The following is a 7,612-nucleotide window of genomic DNA, read 5'->3' as shown; positions in this document are numbered from 1 at the left end:
TATTCCATTGTATGTCTAGACCACAGATTTCTCAGTCACTCATCCGTTGTTGGACACCTGGGTTGCTTCCAGGTTTTGGCTATTACAAATTATGCTGCTATGAACATAGGTGTACACAGATCCTTTTGGATGGGTGTGTTTGGTTCCTTAGGATATATCCCCAGCTCACCCAGGGCCCACAGTGTCTGGTAATTACAGTAGCCTCCCGCCTGCAGTTACCCCCCAGGGCCCGGCATGTCTGGTAATGACAGTAGCCTCCCACCAGCTGCTCCCCCCCTGGGGCCCAGCATGTCTGGTAATTACGGTAGCCTCCTGCAGCTGTTTGCACAAGGCTAGGCGGCATGCTGGGTAATTATGGTAGCGTCCTGTCCCCAAGGGCCCGCCATGTCTGGTAATTACGGTAGCCTCCCGCCAAAAGCTCCTCCCCCCCGCCCCCCCCCCTCGCCCCCGCCAGGGCCCTACTTGTCAGGTAATTAAGGTAGCCTCTCGCAGCAGCTGGCCCAGGACCCATCAAGTCTGGTAGTTACGGTAGTCTCCAGCAGCAGCTCGCCCGGGGCAGGCGTGTCTGGTAATTACGGCCCAGGACCCATCAAGTCTGGTAGTTACGGTAGTCTCCAGCAAGCAGCTCGCCCGGGGCAGGCGTCTCTAGTAATTACGGTAGCCTGCCGCCCGCAGTGACCCAAGCGCCAAATGCCGCCAGCAGGGCACCCAAGGGAGACTGCCCACACCCGCTGCCAGGGCCACACCCGCTGCCCCTCACCCCAACACCACCCTCACCCCTCACCCCAGAGCCCATCCCAGCAGTCAGCCCCTCCTCACCCCACTGCTCCTGAAGAATCTAGGGAATAGGGTCTGGGGGCTGCAGGGGAGCCAGGCCTCATCCAGTCCTGGCTCAGGACACCCCACGCCCCAAAGCCCACCCAGCAATCAGAGACCCCACCACCACGCTTCTCCTGAGGAACCTGGGGATTAGGGTCTGGTGGCGCCAGAGGGGCCCAGGCTTCACCCTGCCCCGGCCCTGGACAGGACCCCCCCACACACACAACACAGACCCCTCACCCCAGAACCCACCCCAGCAGTCAGAGCCCCTTCCTCATTTGCACTGCGCCTGAAGAAACAAGGGGGTAGGGTCTGGGGACACAAGAGGAATCTAGACACCCCCCCCCCCAAGAAGGAGAAGCGGGTAGATGCTGCTGGGATGGGGGCGCTTACTGAGTGGGCTTCATGCCCGCCACACAGCACAACGGGGTATCTAGGAGCTGCCCACCTGGCAGCCCGACCAAAGCCCACCCCCACTCTACATGGCCTTGATTCTACCCCAGGGGTGACTGGGGATGAGGGGGCACCCCCCCCCCCCCGCTCTGATTGTCTCCCACCCCCAGCTCCCGCCCCATCTCAGAGGTGCAGGCATTATGGTCAAGCCAAATCCTGCCCATAAAAAAGCAAGTAGAAGGGGGTCGGGCGGTAGCGCAGCGGGTTAAGGGCAGGTGGCGCAAAGCACAAGGACCAGCGCAAAGATCCTGGTTTGAGCCCCCCGGCTCCACACCTGCAGGGGAGTCGCTTCACAGGCGGTGAAGCAGGTCTGCAGGTGTCTGTCTTTCTCTCCCCCTCTTTGTCTTCCCCTCCTCTCTCCATTTCTCTCTGTCCAACAACAATAACAACAACATCAATAATAACTACAACAACAAAACAAGGGCTACAAAAGAGAATAAATAAATATAAAAATATTTGAAAAAAAACAAGTAGAACCTGAACTAGAATTGGTGTATTGCACCAAAGTCAAAGACTCTGGGGTGGGTGGGTGGGGAGAATACAGGTCCAAGAAGGATGACAGAGGACCTAGTGGGGGTTGTATTGTTATATGGAAAACTGGGGAATGTCATGCATGTGCAAACTAGTATATTTACTGTCGAATGTAAAACATTAATTCCCCAATAAAGAAATTAAAATAAAATAAAAAGCCACTTCTAACACCCAGGGGAGCAGCAGGTGTAGATGCAGCTGGGCAGAACTCTGTGTTCCACCGAATTTAATTACACCCTCTCTGCACACGCTTCTCCTTTGACAAGGCTCCTTCCCACCCATTATCTGGTGGGAGCCTCCCACAGCCTGGTGCTGCCCGGCTTTCACAGGCACGATTAGTCCCACTTTATGGGTGGGAAAAAAAAATAAAACAAAGCTGAAGCCCAGGCTGCCTTCCCCGCCCCGCTTCCTGCCTCCAGCTGGGAGAGACAGACTCACTGTCCCGGGCACCACCTGGGACCTCGCAGCCCACTGGAAATGAGGTGACGATGGCGGCAGGATGTCAGAACCCTTCCAAAGTGAAAACAGACTCCAGGTTTACATGTTACAGAAACAGAAACTGGGAGTCCGGCGGTGGCGCAGAGGGTTAAGCTCAGGTGGCGAAAAGCGCAAGGACCGACATAAGGATCCCGGTTCGAGCCCCCGGCTCCCCACCTGCAGGGGAGTCACTTCACAGGCGGTGAAGCAGGTCTGCAGGTGTCTGTCTTTCTCTCCTCCTCTCTGTCTCCCCGACCTCTCTCCATTTCTCTCTGTCCTGTCCAACAATGATGACATCAATAACAAGGGCAACAAAAAGGAAGAAAGAAAGAAAGAAAGAGAGAGAGAGAGAGAAAGAAAGAAAGAAAGAAAGAAAGGGAGAAAGAAAGAAAGGGAAACTAAAGGGGGCGGATGTTGTTACACTTGGTTAAGCTCACATGTTACCACGGGCAAGGACCCGGGTTCAAGCCCCCAGGCCCCACCTGCAAAAGGGGAACTTTGCAAGTGTTGAAGCAGGCCTGCCTCTCTCTCTCTCTCTGTCTCTGTCTCTGTGTGTGTGTCTCTCCCTCTTTCTCCCTCTCTTTCTCCCTTTCTTTCTTTCTTTCTTTCTTTCTCCCTTTCTTTCTCTTTCTCCCTTTACTCTCTCTCTCTACCTTTCTCTCTCTATCTTTCTCCATTTCTCTCTTTCTCCCTTTCCCTCTCTCTCTCTCTCTTTCTCCACTTCTCTCTCTCTTTCTCCGTTTCTCTCTCTCTTTCTCCCTTTCTCTCTCTCTCCCTTTCTCTTTCTCTCTCTCTCCCTTTCTCTTTCTCCCTTTCTCTCTTTCTCCCTTTCTCCCTTTCTCTCTTTCTCCCTTTCTCTCTTTCTCTCTCTCCCCCTCCCTCTCCCATCTTCTCCTCTCCTCTCAATTTCTGCCTGTCTCTATCCAGTGAATAAATAAAATATAAAGAAAACCAAAAAACTAAGACTGGTGAGAGCTCCTCCATGTTAGAAATGCAAGACATACACGAGGACAGCAGAGCAAGATGCGTAGACCAGGGAGCGTCTGAAAGCAGCACTTTGGGGAGAGCTTGAGAAGCCCCAGCTAGAGTACCGAGCACCGAGTACCAAGCACCGAGTACCAGGAATTTCAGAAGCCCTGGCCAGGCCACTGAGAGCCCAGCCGAGGAAAGCCTAGGAGCCGGCCCTGGGGCAGGCTGGTGGGCCTTATGCAGGGTCCTGACTCAGGGCTGATTCTGGCCTGGGAAGACGTGGCGGTCTTCGATTCATTCAGGTCTCGGGTCTATTCGGAGATATTTCTGGTCAGACGTGCCCCGTGCTGGAAGGAATAAGATAGGTAGGTCTTTCCTGTGTGGGTGAGGGCTCTGCCTGCTCCCAGCCTGTCCCCTCCAGTCTGTTGCAGTGAGAGAAGTTCTTTCCATGAGAGTGGGAGTCAGGCCTTAGCGTTACTTCCTTTAAATATATGATTTATTTGTACGAGGGCAGAACACTCAACTCTGGCAGAAGACAGTGCCAAGGATCGAACCCGGGTCCTCAGGCTGGCTAGTCCTGTGCTCTGATGCACTGAGCTGTCTCCCAGCAGTAGAGAGAGAGGTCTTACAGGAAGAAGAGCTTGAGGCCACCTTTTTTCCCTCCCAGGTGCCAATTGTGTATTGGGGGGGGGGGGGCGTCTGTACGTCTCCCAGAGGACAACAGCTCTGGTTGTCGGGGTGCTGGGCTCTCTGATGAGGATCTCTGGGAAACACAAGCCTTCCCCAGCTTTCTGCCACTTCCGCCTGAGAAAAAGAGGGGGCCAGGCAGTGGCTCACCTGGTTAAGCACACATAGTACTGTGCAGAAGAGCCCACACAGGACCCCAGTTCAAGCCCCCACTTCCCCACCTGCAGCAGAGATGCTATGTGAGCAGAAAGGCAGGTCTGCAGGTGTCTATTTCTGCCCCCTTCATCCCCCCCTCTCAATTTCTCTCTGTCCTATCGAATAAAATGATGGGAGGGGTGATGGCAGCCAACACCAAGCCCTAGCGACTGGAGGCAAAATAAAAAATTTAAAAGAACATTAACAACATCAACAATAACTACAACAATAAAATAGCATGGGCAACAAAAGGAAATAAATAAATTTTTTTTTAATTTAAAGAAAGAGAGAGACTAAGTCCCTGGGATCTCAGTTCTTCCCAGCTTTCTAGTCCATTCTGGGGAAGGCAGGACCCTCAGGGGATGGAGAGAGAGAGAGAGAGACCCCAGCCCCTGGTCTCCCCAGCTCTCTAGTCCCTTCTGGGGAAGGCAGAACCCTCAGGGGATGGAGAGAGAGAGAGAGAGAGAGAGAGGAGAGTCCCCAGCCCCTGGCCTCCCCAGCTCTCTAGTTTGTTCTGGGGAATGCAGGACCATCAGGGGATGGAGAGAGAGAGAGAGAGAGAGAGAGAGAGAGAGAGATTGACCCTAGCCCCTGGTCTCACCAGCTCTCTAGAACCTCAGGGATAAGCTTCAGCCTCTGTCTCCAGGGTCCCCTCTGCCTGCATCTGCTTGTTGTGGGAGGGAGGCAGTCAGGGAGGGAGGGAGCCGAGGCAGGATGTGCAGACACACTGGGCTTCTGGGCCTGACCTGGGCCTGCTCCTGGGTGCCTGCAGGGGCAGGGTGCAGGGAAAGGGTGCAGGGGGCAGGGGAAGGGTCTGCTCTCCCTAAGCTGCCCTCCAGCAGTGGGATGTTAGCCATTACTGCCAATGGGAGGTGAAGTGGGGGGCTTCAGGGGATGTGCCCAAAATAGCAAGTAGGAGTATGGTCCACCTGGTGTGGCCCAGTGGTTAGGGCACTTAGTGCAGAGGTCTGGGCAGGTCTCGGCGTGGGTCAGCTGTTTGCTGGGACACGACCCAGGCCTCTCTGTCAGGGTTCAGTGGTCACCTGAGCCTTGAAGAACATACTGGTGACCCCCAGCAGGGCCAGTACTGAGAACCCAACCATACTGACCTTCTGCTGAGCTCCCCACAGCCCGTGAGAACCAGGGGATGCGGGTGTGCGTGTGCATGTTACACCAGAGAAACCAGTGACACGGGGAAGTCCCACGGGCGGAGAATGGAGGCTGCGGAGACTCCGCCCTCCCAGGGAGGAATTTTAGGTTATGTGTCTGCCTCCCCCAGCCTCCCCCGTGTTCCTTTCCTGCCCATCTTGGCTCAGCTCACCTAGAAACCGCTGCAGCCTCTAAGGGAGGCCACCTGGGGCCTACCACTGAGCCTGCTTTGCAAACACCTGCTCACTGGCCCAGTGACCCCAGTCCACCCAGAGTCTGCAGACTGGAGGTGTAAGCTGAAGCAAGGCCAGGCTCCTCGTACACAAAGGCTGTGCCCCTCACTGCCTTATCCAGGAAGGTCTGCCCACACGTGTGACTGTGTGTGCGACTCAGGCTGCTCATAGCCTCTTTCTGTCCTCCCTGCTTGGCATGCGCCAATGAAACCAGGAACATAGAGACCTATCCTGTAGGTGTTAGGGTCCCAGAGAACAAAGGCTGGGGGGCTAGTGTTCTTCTCGGGGTGATCCAGACAGCAAGCCAGCTAGCATAATAAAGTTTTCTTCAGGGAGTCAGGCGGTAGCGCAGCGGGTTAAGCGCAAGTGGCGCATAGCACAAGGACCAGCATAAGGATCCCGGTTCGAGCCCCTGGCTCCCCAGCTGCAGGGGAGTCGCTTCACAGGCGGTGAAGCAGGTCTGCAGGTGTCTGTCTTTCTCTCCCCCTCTCTGTCTTCCCCTCCTCTCTCCATTTCTCTCTGTCCTATCCAACAACAATGACATTAATAACAACAGCAATAATAATAACTACTACAACAATAAACAACAAGGGCAACAAAAGGGAAAATAAATAAATAAAGTTTTTTTTTTTTTTAAGTTTCTCCTCTTCCCAGTACTTGGTTCTCTGGTACCTTTTGCTTCTTCAGAGGAGAGAGGACAGTGGGGTAGTGTGGTGTTTGTCAGTGGTGGTGGCAGTGGGGGCCCGTCTGTCAATGTCACCAGACAGAGCTCCACCTGTCCTGGTGGGATCGCCTCTCTCCTTCACAGGCTTTCCCCGAGTCCAGGAGTGGTGTGGATGGGGTGGGGGCGGGGTGGGGTTCAGGCAGTGGCTCAGAGTGACCCCAGTGACCTCCCAGGGTGGACTTGTTAGAGGTCAGTTTATGGAGAGGGAGAGCAGCACCCTCCCCCTGCCACCTGCCCCCTGCAGGCAGCCAGGAGCAGGCCCAGAAGCCCAGTGTGTCTGCAAGTCCTGCCCCGGCTCCCTCCCTCCCTGACTGCAAAGGCCACAACCTGCAGATGGAGGCAGGGGGGACCCTGGACACAGAGGCTAAAGCTCATCCCTGAGGGTCCTGCCTTCCCCAGAAGGGACCAGAGAGCTGGGGGACCAGGGGCTGGGGACTCTCTCTTCTCTCTTCCTCTCTCTCTCTCTCTCCTGAGGGTCCTGCCTTCCCTAGAAGGGACCAGAGAGCTGGAGAGACCAGGGAGCTGGGGTCTCTCTCTCTCCATCCCCTGAGGGCCCTGTCTTCCCCAGGAAGGACTAGAAAACTGGGGAGACCAGGGGTAGGGTCTCTCTCTCTCTCTCTCTCTCTCTCTTTCTCTCTCCCCCCCCCAGGGTCCTGCCTTCTCCAGAAGAGACTAGAAAGCTGGGGGACCAGAAGCTGGGGTCTCACTCTCCTTCCCTCCCTCCCTCCCTCTCTCTCCATCCCCTGAGGGTCCTGCCTTCCCCAGAAGTGACTAGAAAGCTGGGGAGACCAGAGAGCCCAGGCCATTCATATCTCTCTCTCTCTCTCTCTCTCTCTCTCTCTCTCTCTCTCTCCCTCTCACTTTCTTTCTTTCTTAGGGGGCTACATGGCTTGTACCTTTTTTAATGTTTAAAATCATCTTTATTTATTTATTGGGTAGAGCCAGAAATAGAGGGAAGGGAAGAGAGAAGAGACAGAGAGACCCCTGCAGCCCTGCTTCACCACTTGCAAAGCTTTTCCCCTGCAGGTGGGGACCAGGGGCTCGAACCTGAGTCTTTGTGCGCTGTGACGTGGCATTCAGCCAGGTGCTCCTGTTTGACACTAATGGCCCAGAGGCAGAGGCTAAAGCCTTAGCCCCTCTCAGGTTTTAGCACTGAAATGTTAGAATTACAAAGCAAAGTTTATTGTAATAGCCAAGGGGGTAGGGAGAGGACCCCAGTCAGGACACAGCGCCCATCTGTGGGGAGCTAAGAGCCTGAAGTGGGACCGTTGCTGGTCCTTATGTAGAATCCTGTTCCTTTGTCTGGCATGGGAAGGGTCATGGCCTGGGCCAGAGGATTTATGGCCCATCTCTGATTGGAGAAGTCTGTGTGGCA

The sequence above is a fragment of the Erinaceus europaeus genome, chromosome 8, assembly GCF_950295315.1.
Source record: "Erinaceus europaeus chromosome 8, mEriEur2.1, whole genome shotgun sequence".
Lineage (NCBI taxonomy): Eukaryota > Metazoa > Chordata > Mammalia > Eulipotyphla > Erinaceidae > Erinaceus > Erinaceus europaeus.
The sequence above is the reverse complement of the archived record's forward strand: the minus strand, read 5'-3'. Positions refer to the sequence as shown.